The following is a 15275-nucleotide window of genomic DNA, read 5'->3' on the forward strand; positions in this document are numbered from 1 at the left end:
CCCCCCCCCCAATATCTACATAAAACCTCATTCCTGTCGGGGGCTATGGAACTTCATCCGTTGCCTTTGCTTGGAAAGCCCTTCGGCACACACTTAAGTTCAGTTCCTGGGAACTCTCGATGTTAACATCGTCACAGGAGCATTTCCTGAACCCCTGGTACTGAATTAGGTTCCGACTTTTCTGGCTCCCTGTCCTGCGTTGTTTTCTCCCCAACACAGTATCACGCCGTATGTTGCACTCCCTTGTTGTTTGCTTTACGAGGGCACCCACCATTAGAATCTGGACTTAAGATTAAATATTCTCGTGTCTTCGATTTTCTCCTCCGTCCTCAGCAACTAGAACTACCTTGAGTGAATGAAACAATCCCTGCCCACTGAAATTCCATTGTAATGTCAGAGAGCTCTGTCTTCAGTTGGATGGTGTATTTAGTTAATAGACTTTCCCACAGCCTCATACCTGGCTAAAGATACAAGTCAGGCTGTTGAATGGTCTTGTACTCTTAACAATCGAGTAGGTCTTCTGTGTGGTTTAGGCGGTTTTGTTACCTTACGTGAGTTTATATATTAGAATTTTTCTTAAGGTGAGAATGGACTACATGAGAGAGAGAGAGAGAACAGATAGACTGCACATGAAAGCATTTGTGTGTTGTTGCTGAAGACAAACTCGGTTTACCTTCACCTGCTTTGTGTAAGTTTGCATAGCTGCACACTTGGAACAAACCCAGCTATTTCAGCTTTGAGCCTGGCTTTCTTAATGTCGTTGTCTGCTCTCGTTGTGAACCAAAGTATAACTTGGAAAATTCCTTGAAAGTTTTAGGAAAACAACACCCAGGCATAATACCACAGAAACGCTCAAAGATCTGCTGTCATAATTCAGATCTTTTAATGACATATCTCACAGGTGGTCTTTCCTGGGGGAGGCACCTGGCTGTTGAGGAATCTGTGGCAATTGCACAGGGCATTTATTAGCATACGATTTGTGCATTTTTCCCCCAGTACTGGGAATCGTACTCAAGACCTTGTGCTTGCTAAGCAGGCACACTGCCACTGAGCTAAATGCAGCCCCTGCAGCCATTTATTTTTAAAAGGTTAATTGGGGTGCATTATGGAATGAGATGCTCAGTGTCTACCATTTAAATTACTACAACCTACTACATAACACTTGGCCCATGGTGTATGAAGTAAATTAGCATTTCCTAACTCCTGAAGTCAGTGCCTGCTTACTCTTATTCCCTCAGCCTCATTGTTTTGAAGGCATTGTGTCTTTCAGTAAGATGTTCTATAAAGATGTATGTATTAAATACTTGTAAGATGTAATCTGCTCTTAAGAGCCCAGAATCTGGATGAACTCTTAAGATACAGGCACAGAAGCTAGAGGATGGTGATTGATAACATAAAATGGCTGATAACTACTGAATGCTCATTCTATACAGGCACTTGGCAGAAGTGACCTCATCTGGTTCTTATGTCCCTAGTGTAAGGGTGCTGAAGTATTACTATTTCCATTTTTATAGCTGAGAAACTTCTTAGAGAAATGACTGACTGAAGAACACACTGCTGGTAAATACACTGCAACCCATTAATGTTAGGATTTTTTCTCACCAATAAACAATGCAATTTTTTTTTTCCTGATGGGACAAGAAGTCCAAAAAAGAGATAGTTTCTGCTATTATTTCATGGATATAAGGTTATTTGAAATTTTTTTTTGTCATGGTCATAGGATGCAGGCAAGTTTGGAAGCTTCAGTGATGGTCACTGGGCGTATTACTTTTGGGCCTAGGGTGAATCAGTACATTGTTTTGGAAGCATGAGGCTGAGGAAGTCAGGGAGCAACATTGAGAGTAACAAAATAGTGCTTACAGACTATAAGGATGCTAGAGAAGGCACATGACTTGGTTACTTTCTTTCTTGTTGAGGCAAAATACCTGGCACCCACAACTGAAAGGAGAAAATGTTTATTATTTTTGTTCTAGAGAGAGGTTTGAGTCCATATTCAGCTGGCTCCAAGGCAGGGCAGCCTGATGGAGGAGTGAGCATAGCAGAAGAGAAGCTGTTTACGTGATGGCCAGGAAGCACAGACAGTTAAGGGAGGAGTTGTGGGAGATAGAGAAACCCTTCCAGGCCATGCCTCCAATGACTTGCCTCTTCTGATCAAACCCTGCCTCCTAACAGTATGTCACCTATAAGCCCCCATAATCCACTCACCTTCCAAAAGCCCTTGGGTTTGAGCACATGAGGTCCTTGGGGGTACATTAGATAAGAATAATAACAAGAGAGAGCCGAAATAGTCTAGCAGTTTGGAATACTGAGGTAGACTCTAAAAAATGGTGGGACTTGGAAATCTGTTTCTGAGGTTAGATGTGGCAGAAGGTGTGGTGTGGGTGGGCTACATAAAGGAAATATTGTATAGAGAAATTGTGCCTGTCTGAAGTGAGTCTAGTTTGAATAGAAGTGCTGGGAAGAGTGTTTTCTTCTTATTTTCCCTAATTTTGAAGACTTCATTTTTCCTGCTGGTGCATTTGAGAGTACAGGCCTTACAGTAAGAATGAAAAGGAATTACTGAGGAAGGTCTAGTCAGTAAAGAACTAGAAATAAGAATAGAAAAGGAAGGCATGGGATGAAAAAGGAATGAGAAGATTTAGAGTGAGAAATGATTAGAAGAGTTGCAGAATCTTTGTTGTTTTCATATTTCAAGATGCTAACAGTGAAATACGTTAGTTTATAGAGAAGCCATTTTTATAGACTCCCCTTTCAGTTTGTTCTTGGTATGCAGCTACTAAAAGAACTCATGATTGAAATGGTGTTTTGTGTTTTGTTTTTTTTTCCTGATTCAGGAATTTTGTGGAGTGCTGGAGATTAAATCTCGACCCATATGCAGGGGACTGCAATATTGATTATCCCCAAGCAGGCTATAAGCAGTGTAAACTGTAAAGAGTTAACCTTCAATTGCCTTTTTTATTGAAGTTATTCCAGCTGAAGCCTATGTGCTGCGGTTAGAGTAACTTGCGCCCAATTCTGTTCCCACAACTAAACCTTAACTAGAAGGACAATGTTCTAATCACAGGCATATGTTTTGCCTGTTCTCTTCCTAATTCAAGAATGTTTTGTCCTTTAGGAGCCTTGCTTCCATTAGTTTCCATGGAAAGTGCAGGACTACTGGTCCTCACACGTATTCCCACCTTGCCTTTACCCCAGGTGATTATTAATGAAAATGAGTGGCTTGGAAGGACCAGTGCCTTTACTAATTAAGCAGCATTGGCCCTCCTTGCTCCCCCTTTTCTGTCTTAGTTCTGTCTTTTAGTTTTTTTCCTCAGGCTTGCTTTGTACATTGGGCAGGAGCCTGGAGCCTACTACAGAGGTTTCCAGTAATGTTTCTGGGTTTCTTAGTATCTATATCTTACACTATGCTCTAAAGAAAATTGAAATGGCTCAAAGATTTAAATATTCAAACAAAAATGCTAAATCTGCTGGAAAATAGACTAAGTAGAACTCCTGAAGACATTGATGTAGACAAATACTTTATGAACAGACACCTGATTGCCCAGGATATATCACAAAGAATCAGTAACTGGGATCTCATCTTATTTTTGGCCTGGTGGCGGGGGTGGGGTAGGGTGGGGGGGAGTGGGTACTGGGAACAAACTCGGACCTTGCGCTTGTGAAGTAGGCACATCACCACTGAGCTAAATCCCTGGTCCTGGGATCTCATTAACAATCTTTTGCCTGCCTCACAAATGCAAGGAGCCAAGTTTGATCCCCGGTACAGAAAAATAAAAAAAAAAAAAAAAAAACTTTTGCACCACAGCAAATTAAACCACCAACCCATAGTGTGGGAAAAATTTTTAGCCATCTGTTCCTCAGACAAAGGACCATTATCTGGAATATATAAAGAATTTTAAAAAATCACACTTCCCTAAATTTAAAGACCCAATCCAAAAATGGACATATGAAAGCAATAGATACTGCTTAGATGAAAAAGTAGAACTAGCAAATAAATATATTAAAAATGTTCATCATCAATGGTCATCCTAGAGATGCAAATTAAAACAACACTGAGATTCCATCTGACACCAGAAAGAATATCTCTTATCAAGAAATCAAACCATTGTTTCCCTACTGCTCACAGGAAAGTAGGGAAAGGGGAACCCTTCTCCATTGTTGGTGGGAGTGTAGGCTGGTGCAACCCCTGTTGAAATCAGTATGGAGATTCCTAAAAAAAAAACTGGGATTAGAGGTTCCATTTGACCCAGCTACCCCTTTTCTGGGTATCTTCCCAAAAGCATTAAAACATACTGCAGTGTTCTGTGCACATCCTAGTTTATGGTGGCAGCTTGTAATCGCTAACATCCTAGTTTATGGTGGCAGCTTGTAATCGCTAAATCTTGAAACAGCCCAGATGCCCATCAACCTATGAATGGATAAAGATGTGGTTCTTATATGCAATGGAGGAGTACTGTCCCATAAAGAAGGATAATCTCGAGATGTTTCTAGCTAAACGGATGCACCTTGAAACCATACTCCGAAGTGAAATAAATCAGGCACACATGCTCAAATATCACATTGTTTCTTTGGTATGAGAAACAAAGTGTAAATAAGGACCAAAAATGTATAATAGATACTGAGAAATAGGAACAAAATGTTTATATGAGAGGAGGAACAAGGTGGTAGTGGTGGGGGTAATAAAAGAAGGGAGGAGAAATAAGAATAGAAGGAAAAACAAAGTTTTAGTAAATGAGGGGAAGACGGAGTTAGGGAGGGAAGGAGAATCGGGGGAGGGAAAGCAAGATTTATGTACAGGTGCTCCTTATGAGTGTTATCGTGTATATCTAAAATGTACCAATTAGAAAGGAGACCTAAACCCAGAATGTAGTAAAGCCGATCTAGTTACCTGTATGTCAGTTTTCTTCCCTTTGAAATAAAATCATTACAATTTTACTTTTTCCATATTTGTATTCTAACTATAGGACAATATTCTGCACTCAAAATATATCTAAAATGCTCTAAATTGCTGGTGTGGTTTGTATCTCCATGTCCTCCCAAAACCTCATGTGCTCCTAAAGTGGGGTTTTGGGGAGGTGACTGGATCATGAGTATGTGATACTGGGTCATTCCACTTGGAGTTTCTCCCTGGGTGTGACGTTGGGAGATGAAGCCTGGTGGGTCACAGGGGGTGTGGCCTGAACGGGTATATCTGCCCCCCTCGTCCGCTCATTACTCTCTACTTCTTGCCTTCAGATCATGAACTGTTTTGCTTCTGCCCTCCTGCTCTTCCTTGCTACCCTGCCTTGGAACCAGCCGACTGTGGACTGACTGCATCCTCCACTAACAGTAAGCCGGAATGAACCTCTCCTCTTGTAACTTTTGGGTGATGGGTATTTGGCCCAGCAAGGAGAAAGTAACTTAAAACAATTGGACTAGGTAATTTTGACCACAGCCTTTATAAATGAGACGCCACTTTAGGAGCTTTTGTTAGTGAACCAAATAAAATGCTGCAATAAAGAAATCATCACAGTTTTGTATGTGTAGAGACATTTGGTTAACAAAGTCTTCCTGACAAAGCTGCATTCAGTTCAGGGCTGAGGATTTAGCACAGAGGCAAGTACAAGGTCCTGAGTTCCATCCCCAGTACCAAAAAGCCAAAACCAACTCTCCCCCACAAAAAAACCTACATTTACTTCAGAAGTTTAAAATGAGAATTTGCATTTACCTTTTCCTTCCATGGGAAAGTAAATGAAAAATCTTAAACTTCAGTTAGGAAAACCTTAGAATTTTATATTAAAATCATATATGGTAATTTTTAGGAAATCATTTGTGTGTTTTATGCATGGTGAATATATTTTTGTGTACTTTCCAGATTTCAGTAGTTTAAAGTTCACACAGTCCTTTTGCCTTACACTGTATAATTTATAAAGCCCTCTCTCCCATAAATTCTCTAGTTTATAACTGTTTAATCCAGGATTTTCTCAAGTAGGCATTTTCTCATTCATGGCCCTCCTGTCTGTGTCTTTATTTTCTCTATGTCTCCACCTCTCCATTTGCTCTTATAATCCTGTAACAACTTTACCATTAATCCACTATTGAGCAAGCAGTTAACCTGAAATTATACTTGACTACTTGGAAAGCATTGTATCTTGCCAGTCCCATCTTTTTATAGTGCTGTGCACTTGAGTTTAATAGAAACATTCAGGGTTCTTTGTGCTATCCAGTTTTTCATTGTTTTGTTTGTAATATGAGTCCGCTTGAAAACTTTGATGTAATTTCCTTTAAAAGTAAAAGAGTTCGGTCTGGGGATTTAGCTCAGTGGTGCTACCATCTGCCTCGCAAGAGTAATGCCCAAGTTTGATGCCTGGTGAACCAATAATAAATTTTTTAAAAATGTAAAGGAGTTGCAGTTTTCCTGAATTTTAACTTCTTTGTTTTAGTATCTAATGATGTGTAAAAATATTGTCAGAGAAAGCTGTTGTAGTTTAAATCATTTGGAGGTAGTTTTTATACGAAACAACACCTTTGTCTTTCATTTATATAAGAACAGCATGAAGAAAATGTATTATCTAATTTTAGAACTTCATGTAAAGAATACATTGCTTCTTTTTATAGGATTTCAAGTCCTGTTTTCAAGAACACTTTTAATTATTTCTTAAGTATCTCCTTTTTTTCATTTTTTAAATTGGTACTTTTAAGGTATACAGTGTACAGTTACATTCATCAGTGGGAATTTGTATCTTTACATGATGTATCTTGGTCCTTATTTTTTCCCATACCCCTGCCCTGCCTCTACCCCTCCACCCTTCCCTATTTACAAAGACTTTGTTTTAATTTTTTCCTTTTCTCATATTTTTTCTTTTCTCTTCCTTCCTTTTCCCTACCCTTTCCCCTTCCCTTACTCCTTTAGCCCTTTTCTTCCTATTTCACATTATCAGTTATACAGTTAAGATCTTATTTACACTTTTAGTTTTTCACACCAGAGAAACTGTTTGGTATTTACACATGTGTCTCTTATTTATTTCAATTAAGAATATGTCCTCAATATGCATCTATTTTCCTATGAATGATTCCAGTTTCTCATTCTTTATGGTTGAGTAGTACTCCATTTTATAGAAAACCACATCTTCTTTATCTACTCTCCAGTTGATGGGCAGTTGGGCTGTTTCCAAGTTTTAGGTATTGCAAGTTGTGCTGCAATAAACACGGGTGCACGTATATCGCTGTGGTAAACCCAGTAGGGGAATAGCTGGTTCAAAAGGGACTTTTAATCCTAGTTGTTTAAAGTATTTCCATATTGATTTCCACAGTGGGTGCACCAGTCTGCACTCCCACCAACAATGAAGAAGGGTTCCTTTCTTCCCACGACCCCACCAGCATTTGTTATTGGTTGATTTCTTGATAGCAGATATTCTTTCAGGAGTGAGATAGAATCTCAGTGTTGTTTTCATTTGCATCTCTCAAATGACCAGTGATTTTGAACATTTTTTCATGTATTTGTTTTCTGCTTTTGCTTGTTTGTCTGAGAAGTGTCTGTTCATTTCAGATGCCCATTTTTGAATCAGGTCTTTATATTTGTCGGGGGGGGGTGTTCTGATTTTTTTGAGTTTTTTATATATTCTAGATATTAGACCTTTGTCTGAGAAACAGCTGGTAAACATTTTTTCCCACACTGTAGGTTGTCTCTTAGCTCTGTTGGTAGTTTCTCTTGCCATGCAAAAGCTTTTTAATAATAAGATGAGATCCCAGTTGATTCTTTGTGCTAGTTCCTGTGCTATTGAAGATTTGTTCATAAAGTCTTTTTGTATGCCAGTGTCTTTGAGAGTTCTGCCTAACTTATCTTCCAGCAAGTTTAGTGTTTCTGTTTTAATATTAAAATCTGTAATCCACTTGGATTTTAGTTTAGTGCATGGTGAAAGATAAGGGTCTAGTTTTAATCTTTGGCAGGTTGAAAGCAAATTTTTCCGACACAGTTTATTAAAGAGGCTATCTTTCCTCCACTGAGAATGGTTGGCTTCTTTGTCAAAGCTGAGTTGTGTCTGTATCTTCCAATCTATTCCACTGATCCTCAGATCTGTTTCTTTGATAGTACCATGTTTTTTTGTTTGTTTGTTTGTTTTGGTTTTTTGTGACAGGATCTCACTATGTGGCTGAGACTGACCTGGAATTCACTGTGTAGACAAGGCTGGTCTCCAACTCACAGTGATCCTCCTGGATTATAGGCATGCACCACCACGCCTGGCTCTTATTTTTTTTTATTATTATTATTTTTTAATCACAGTGGCTTTGTAGTATAGTTTCAAGTTAGGGATTATGATACCCCCTGCCATGTCTCTGTTGCCTAGAATTGCTTTTTCTATTTTCTAGGTTTCTCCTGGTTCCAAATGAAGTTTTGGATTGTTTTCTCTAGTTCTGTGAAATAAGTACCTCCTTTTTATTGCTTTTTCAGCAATGACTTTCCTAAACTGAAAGCTGAGTAGATGTATTGAGAGTTTATTCTTACATATTCTTATATCTGGATATGAATGCAAATTTTAATATAAAGGAATAAAAAAGTTCACTTAGCTAAGGATACATTGGGATTGAGCTATTTTCATGATTGTATTTTCCAGAAGTAACAAATGAAATAATTCCTGAGTATCTTTTTATGTGGGTGCACTTCGGTTGGACGCTGAAAAATATACAAATTAGAAGCCATAGCAGGTGAGAAAGTTTGCTATAATTTGAAAAATCAATCAAATGAAGTATTTTATAGTTTTGTCTGGAGTATTTATATATAAGTAAGGGTTAAATGTGTTGGTTTATTTGCCTAAAATTTTGAAGAGGAGTAGCAGAATGAAAAGAAATGGATCCCTTTTAACTCTAGATGGCGGCTAAATACAACTAAGAACAACTTTTTTGAAACACAAAGGTAAAAACACACACATGTGCATGTATGCACACTTTCTGTTCTGTTATCCACTTAATTCTCAAAATGATAGATGGATAGTAGTAAACAAACATGTATAAAATTTAATTATACATAAGTGAAATAAATAGTAGAAGAATATAATTGCAAAAATATTTAGCTAGTAATTTAGCATGTATCTGTGTACTGGTTTATCTTGCTTGCATTTTAATTCTCCCATTTTTTACTAAAATTTAATTCAGTGCAGTTTTATTTGATGTACAGTTATTTACCAAGTCAAACCATGTGCCATTGGGGGAACATATATTTAATTTTGAAAAGTTAAAATAGAAGCCAAGCCCATGTTTATGAAAAAACGTGTTCTATTAAGGTTCTCTCAGAAATCTGGCATGAATATATACGAATATATATATTAAAGATTATATTTTCTTTTTCCTTTGCATTTAAAGATATATTTTTACATGTAAGTATTTGACTCACAATGTTGGCTTCTTGCTTTCTGGTGTATTGAAATTACGTTTCTAATAGTATTTATAAGGAAAAGGAACAGCTTGGCGGATCATAGTCCTCATGGCATAGTCTCAGGTCTTTGAGATAACGGTCACTTCAGTAGACTGGTAGGATGGAACTGTCTCTTGTTTATAATTGCTGCGCACAGTGATAGGGTGTCCAGGAAATACTAATCAGAAAAGAACTTAAAGGAGACCTAATATCTAATTTGTCAGATGGCCTAGGAAAGTAAAGGATGTGATAGCTTTAAAGCATTTTTATTGTGGATTTTATGTGAACTAACTGATTCCTTCTGAAAGGTTTTGATTTGCTTCTCATTTCCCATTCGTAACGATACTTAGACCTTAGTATACTGTCTTTTGCTGAATAGCACATTTTTATATAACCCTCAGTTCACACCTGGATTAAAGAGCCTGCTGTCCTTCCTTTGTAGGGCTTGTGAAGTTGTAAGGAATGTTGCTCTCAAAGCACAAAGATGTGGAGGTACAAGGAAGCCTATTGGAATCTGGTACATTGAACACCTCAGATCTTGGAATAAGTATTTGCCTTTTGGATTGGTTGTAGAATAAATGTTTAATAGGATCTGTAGGAGATGTGATCACAATATTGTAACAGTGAACCCTCAGGTTACGACTGTCCTGATAAACAGCTTGGGTTGATTAATGTAAGATTCATCTGCCTCTTGTTATCTGTAGAATGTACTCAGGTAAACATCAGGATCTCAGCTGTACTGACTTAGAACCAACTTAAGTTACAAGTAGCCCTCAGGAACCAGTTGAGTTTGTTAAGTCAAAGATCCACTGTACTATTTTACTAGACTCCAAACTCTTTATAGCAAATACTGGTTCATACCACTTTGTTTCCTTATAAATGCCCATTTAATATATTTATGTTGGCTTGAGGATAAATGTTTTTTCTTTTTTAGCACATTTATGATGCGACTGTAAATAGCATGTCTCGGTACTAGGTGGCTCTGTACCAGCGGTGGCACATGCATGACTGTCCCACGGGATGGTACAAGCTGTATGTGCATGTCATGCAGTACCACTGATGATTTGAGCCAGAGAGATTGTGTTTAAAAAGCAACATAAAACTTAGTTTTATGACTTAGTGAGACCCTATCTCAAAAGTTTTTTTTCTAGAAAAGGGCTGGGAATGTAGCTCAGTGTGAAGGCCTGGGTTCAATCTCCCATACTACAAAAAAAGGAAAACAAAAATTCTTAAAGAATTTAGTTATTTTAGATAAGGTTCTAACATTTTAAAACAGTAAGTAGGTTTTTTCTTAGTTACAATAAAAGGTACTATACTAGACCTGCTGATTTTCAAATAAAGAAAGAAATCTGAATTTTCATGGGAAGTTGTCTTACTACTTAGCATTACCAACTAATTACAAACCAAAAAATTAAAGTTTACCAGTGGAATGATTCTTTGCAAACTCTAAGCTATAGCATTTTTATTTTTACTCATTTTTCTAATATACCATTATGTGATAAACTTGATTTCTTAAAATGTTTGTTTGCAATGCTGTTATACTTCTTTGAGTTTATACTTTAGTTATCTTAAAATCAAATTTTGGGATCTTTCTAAAGGTCTTCAGTTTCATATCCACTATCAGTGTCTTGAGTAATATTTATGGACATCTCATCATGTTTTCATTTAGATTCTATTTAGATTCTTCATAGTTTCATTCTTAAAGAATAAATTACATTTTGGGAGTATTATATTGCTACCTATTTTGGGTCTAAAAACTCAAGTATTAAAGAAATGTGTGCTAGTTTTTTCATTAGTTTTTTTTTTTTCCTTCTACAATCTCTACAGTTATTGTGACCTTCCTAAACTAAATCGGTGCTGGTAACCCTGTAGTGGCTTTCTATTGTCCATAAAGTAAAGCTCACACTCCTGTGAGGCCCTGCTTAATCAGATCACTGCTTAACTCCAAGCTCGTCTCTTACTAGGTTCTCTCTTGTTCACCTTTCTTGCTGATGCATTCCATGCTCAGTCTCATTTTAAGAACTGGTGCACTAGATGTTCTTTCTGTCTAGACCATTTTCCATGGAGCTTTATATTTTCTTCACAGGCCATGTCCCAATAGTGGTTTTTCTTGTGCACTCCACCAAAAATAATCCCTTTCATCATAGTTTTGCTTGTCCCCCCCCAACCCCCAGCACTGGAGTTTGAATACAGCAAGCATTGAACTATATATCCTGTCCTTTTATTTTTATTTTGAAACAGAGTCTTGTTAAGTTGCCCAGGCTAACCCCAAACTTGGCAGTCCTGCCTCAGCCTTCCTAGCAGCTGATATTCCAGGTGTGTACCACCATACCTGGCTACTTTTGTCTTCTTACCTTGGTTTAATATTTCTCAATACTATTAATATGTATGCAATATAAGTTTGCTTCCTTGTTTGTCTTTCTCATTGCCATAAAAATTTTGTGAGAGCAGAAACCTTAGAATATCTACAACAGAGGCTAGACCTATACTGTAATCACAGAATTGTAAACTGAAGTCTAGGCAGCACTGTTTTTGCGTGATAGAGGGGAGATCTCAGGATTAGGAAGGGCTGTGGAGATAAAGTTAGGAAGACAGTACACATCAGGATGCAGGTACCTTGGTGTGCTCTGTTTGATCAATATCAATCAGTGTTTACTAGAGAAACAGATTCAATGCAAGATACACAAATATGTAAGAATATACAAGATTGGCTTACAGTGGCTGCCGCCAGATGAGGAAGAGGGTAAAAAGGCTGTCTGTGCACTGGAGATCCAAAGGATCTAGTTCAAGGCGTGGAGCTTGATGTGTCTGTCCCATGAAGTCTGTATTGGAAAGCCAAAGGGTCTGCACTGGAAGCCAGGAGATGATATCTAAGGTGAAGGGCAAGACTGGAGCTCCTCTGAAGAAAGAAGCAACCCTTCCTTCTTTGTTTCCCTTTTATAACATTATAATCCTATGTGGGGCTGGTCTTCCACACCCAGAACTACACTGAGCCAATGTAGTTCCTTACTCAAGTTGACACCATCAGTTAACTATCACACTGACTGTCATGGAACCTGTCACCCCAGTGGCTTTTTTTCTATATTAGAAACTTGCTTTCCTATATGGTATGAGAGAATTTTAAAAATGGTAAGTCAGATAGGCTTTGTCAAACTGTATTCAAACAAATGAGTGGCGTCACAAAATGTGAGTTTTGCATGTGAACTACTGCAATAATAAAACTTGGTTATATTTTCTGAATTGGCAGTGTAATACCAACATTCAAAGTCAAGAAAACCCTCAGGGTATATTTGTAATAAAATCTGGGAGTTACTCTTGGACAACTAGAGATACAGTACAAGATTAAACTTTTATATAGGATATTCTCTGCTGTTTCTATCCATAGTGTGTGTAAACTCTTCTTTTTTTTTGGGGGGGTGGTGGTACCGGGGATCAAACTTGGGCCCTTGCACTTGCAAGGCAGGTGGTGGAACCACTGAGCCAAATTCCTGGCCCTCTAAACTCTTGATAAAGAACTAATTCACACTAGACATAGCACAGAAAATGTGTTATATAGTTAAGATGAATTTTTGATTGTTCTGAGTAGTTTTTGTTAGTTTTGATTTGGATATATACGTTTTTGGGGGCTTGTGAACTTTGTGTTTGTGCAAGACGTGTTTTCTATAAAAATGACTTAAGATGGAGCATTCCTTTATGTTATATATCCAAAACTATATAATTTTATGGTTCAAATTAATTTCTGATAACTGAATGTTTTCAAATTCTTTTTTTTTTCCTCATTGAGTTTATTGGTACATTTTAGGTATACAGTATGCTTTCAAATTGTTTTTACGATCATTTTTTATTTTCCATTGATAGTTTCAAATGCAGTCTTCAGAGTACTTTTGTGACTTTTAGGGAAGGCCTGTGAAAAAAATTTACATAAATTTACTTCTCTGGGCTGGGCATGAGGACACATACCTGTAATCCCATATGGAGGCTGAAGTTGGAAGACTGCAAGTTTGGGCCCAGCCTGGCCAGTTTAGTGACTGAAACCCTGTCTTAGAGTAAAAATTAAAAGAAACTATGATGTAGCTCAATGTAAAGATCTTGGTTCAATCCCCACTGCCATAAGCAAACAAAATATCTCCTCAGTTTCAGCTGGTTAGAAAGGAAAAATATTTCTTTTTCTGCAGGATACTTGTGAGGTCCAAATGAAATAATGCATATGAAAGTGCTTTCAAAATTGAAATCTCTATGAAATACAAGGTTTTCCTTTTTATACTGGCGTTGATGGTAAGGCAGATCCATTTTATTAGACTCACAGTTTTGGTATTAAGGTTGTATAAAAATCTTACAAATTATTTAATGTAGAAGATGGATCTGTCTCGTGGATTGGACTTTACATGTCTGCAAGTCTCTGGTGTATTTTGTGATTCATTTTATGAATTTCCAGCCCAAATGAATGAATGTGTGTGTATGTCTTGTGTGTAGGTATGTGTATGTGTGTGTATTTTGGTGTGTTGCTTGGGATAAATTTTGGTCCTCAAGAATGCTTATGCAAGGACTCTGCCACTGAGCTACAGCTTCAACCTTATATCTATTTAAAGATAATATCTTCTCTCATCTTTTTAATAATGTGAGCTGAAAAGACAAACTGTGTAAGGCTTAGAGTTTCAATATAGGTATTTATACATATATTAAATTTACAAACAAAAGTAAAATTTGGCCAGTAAATCTTGCAATACTGTCCTGAACTTTACATTTTCTATTGGACTTTGAATTAATTTCATATTCTTTAGACTTAAAATTACTGAGCATTCATCTTTCATTATGGAGCTTCTTAAAAAGGAATTCTCAAGAGGTACTCATGAGTAAATCTCAACTTAACTTCAAACATTTTTCAATACACCAACCAGTTTTCCTGGCAAGTAGAATTAACAAATCTACTGGGGTTTGAAGTATTTCTTGAAAGCACAACATTATACTATTTAATTGTCAGCTGTATGAAACAGATTCCATCATTTTTGACTATTTAAAGGACAGTTGTGTTTACATTTTTAGTCATTTTTAGGAATACTTTCAGGCAGAATGAGTTTTATCTAAAGTTGCACAAGGAAGTGATGATCCATCTTTGAGAAGAAGAGATACATGTTCAAGGAAAAAACCTGAGAAAATTATACTGACTCAGACAAACACTATGGTTTTCAATCCTTTTTTGACAGTAACATTGCTGACATGCCTATATTTTCAGTGCTCTCAACTTCAAGTAAAGTCCACACCCTTTAGTTTGGTAGTCCAGGTCTTCCATGCCGTAGGTCTTATCCTTTTCATACAAGTTCATTTCATATTTTAAGATGAACATTTTGTTTTTGCAAGGCTTTCTTCAACATTCACATAGATAAAATGTCCTGGACTATCTATTTTGTCCTTCAAGATTTATTCATCTTTGCCCTTTTTATTTTTCATGGTGCTGTGGATGGACCCCAGGCCTTGCATGTGCCAGACCAGTGATCTACTGCTGAGCTTCATCTCTGGCCCCTTTTCCTTTTCTTAAAGCCGAGCTAAGTGTTTTATCCTTCTTGAAGCTTTTCTTCTGAACTCCTGTGACATTTGTTTCTGTTAATAATACTCATCTGAGACCCAGTGAGAAGTTGTCATGTATTGTTATTAAATTTTCAGGTCATTTTCAGGTATTTTATATATGTATATAGGTATGTATAGATACCATGTATTATTTTTCATCATTTTTGCCTTCTACAGGGCTTAGAATATGTAGAGAGAGGCATTTAAAAATGTTCAGTAAATCTAAAAATGGTTGTAATAATCCCCTTCTCTGGTATTCTACTTCTTAATTGGAAGTCTGGCTTAACATTTAGAGCTGAATTGGTCCCAGTCCACTCCT

The 15275-nt window shown here is 37.2% G+C and overlaps 1 protein-coding gene and 1 long non-coding RNA gene across 3 annotated transcripts in view; both read left to right on the forward strand.

Moving 5' to 3' along the window:
* The window catches only part of Ptprg (protein tyrosine phosphatase receptor type G), a 532317-nt gene that overhangs the window by 405483 nt on the left and 111559 nt on the right, over positions 1-15275 (forward strand).
* On the forward strand, positions 591-15007 carry LOC104860177. 2 transcript variants are annotated; one of them, XR_004514646.1, is made up of 5 exons: positions 591-688; positions 5236-5328; positions 8595-8685; positions 9834-9908; positions 14861-15007. It is a non-coding gene; the product is annotated as an uncharacterized LOC104860177 (long non-coding RNA). The 2 variants fall into 2 exon arrangements; XR_779600.3 differs by lacking the exon at positions 14861-15007 and having other exon boundaries at positions 9834-10541.

This window comes from Fukomys damarensis, unplaced genomic scaffold, assembly GCF_012274545.1.
Source record: "Fukomys damarensis isolate Sample0158 unplaced genomic scaffold, DMR_v1.0_HiC HiC_scaffold_28, whole genome shotgun sequence".
In the NCBI taxonomy this organism is placed as follows: Eukaryota; Metazoa; Chordata; class Mammalia; order Rodentia; family Bathyergidae; genus Fukomys; species Fukomys damarensis.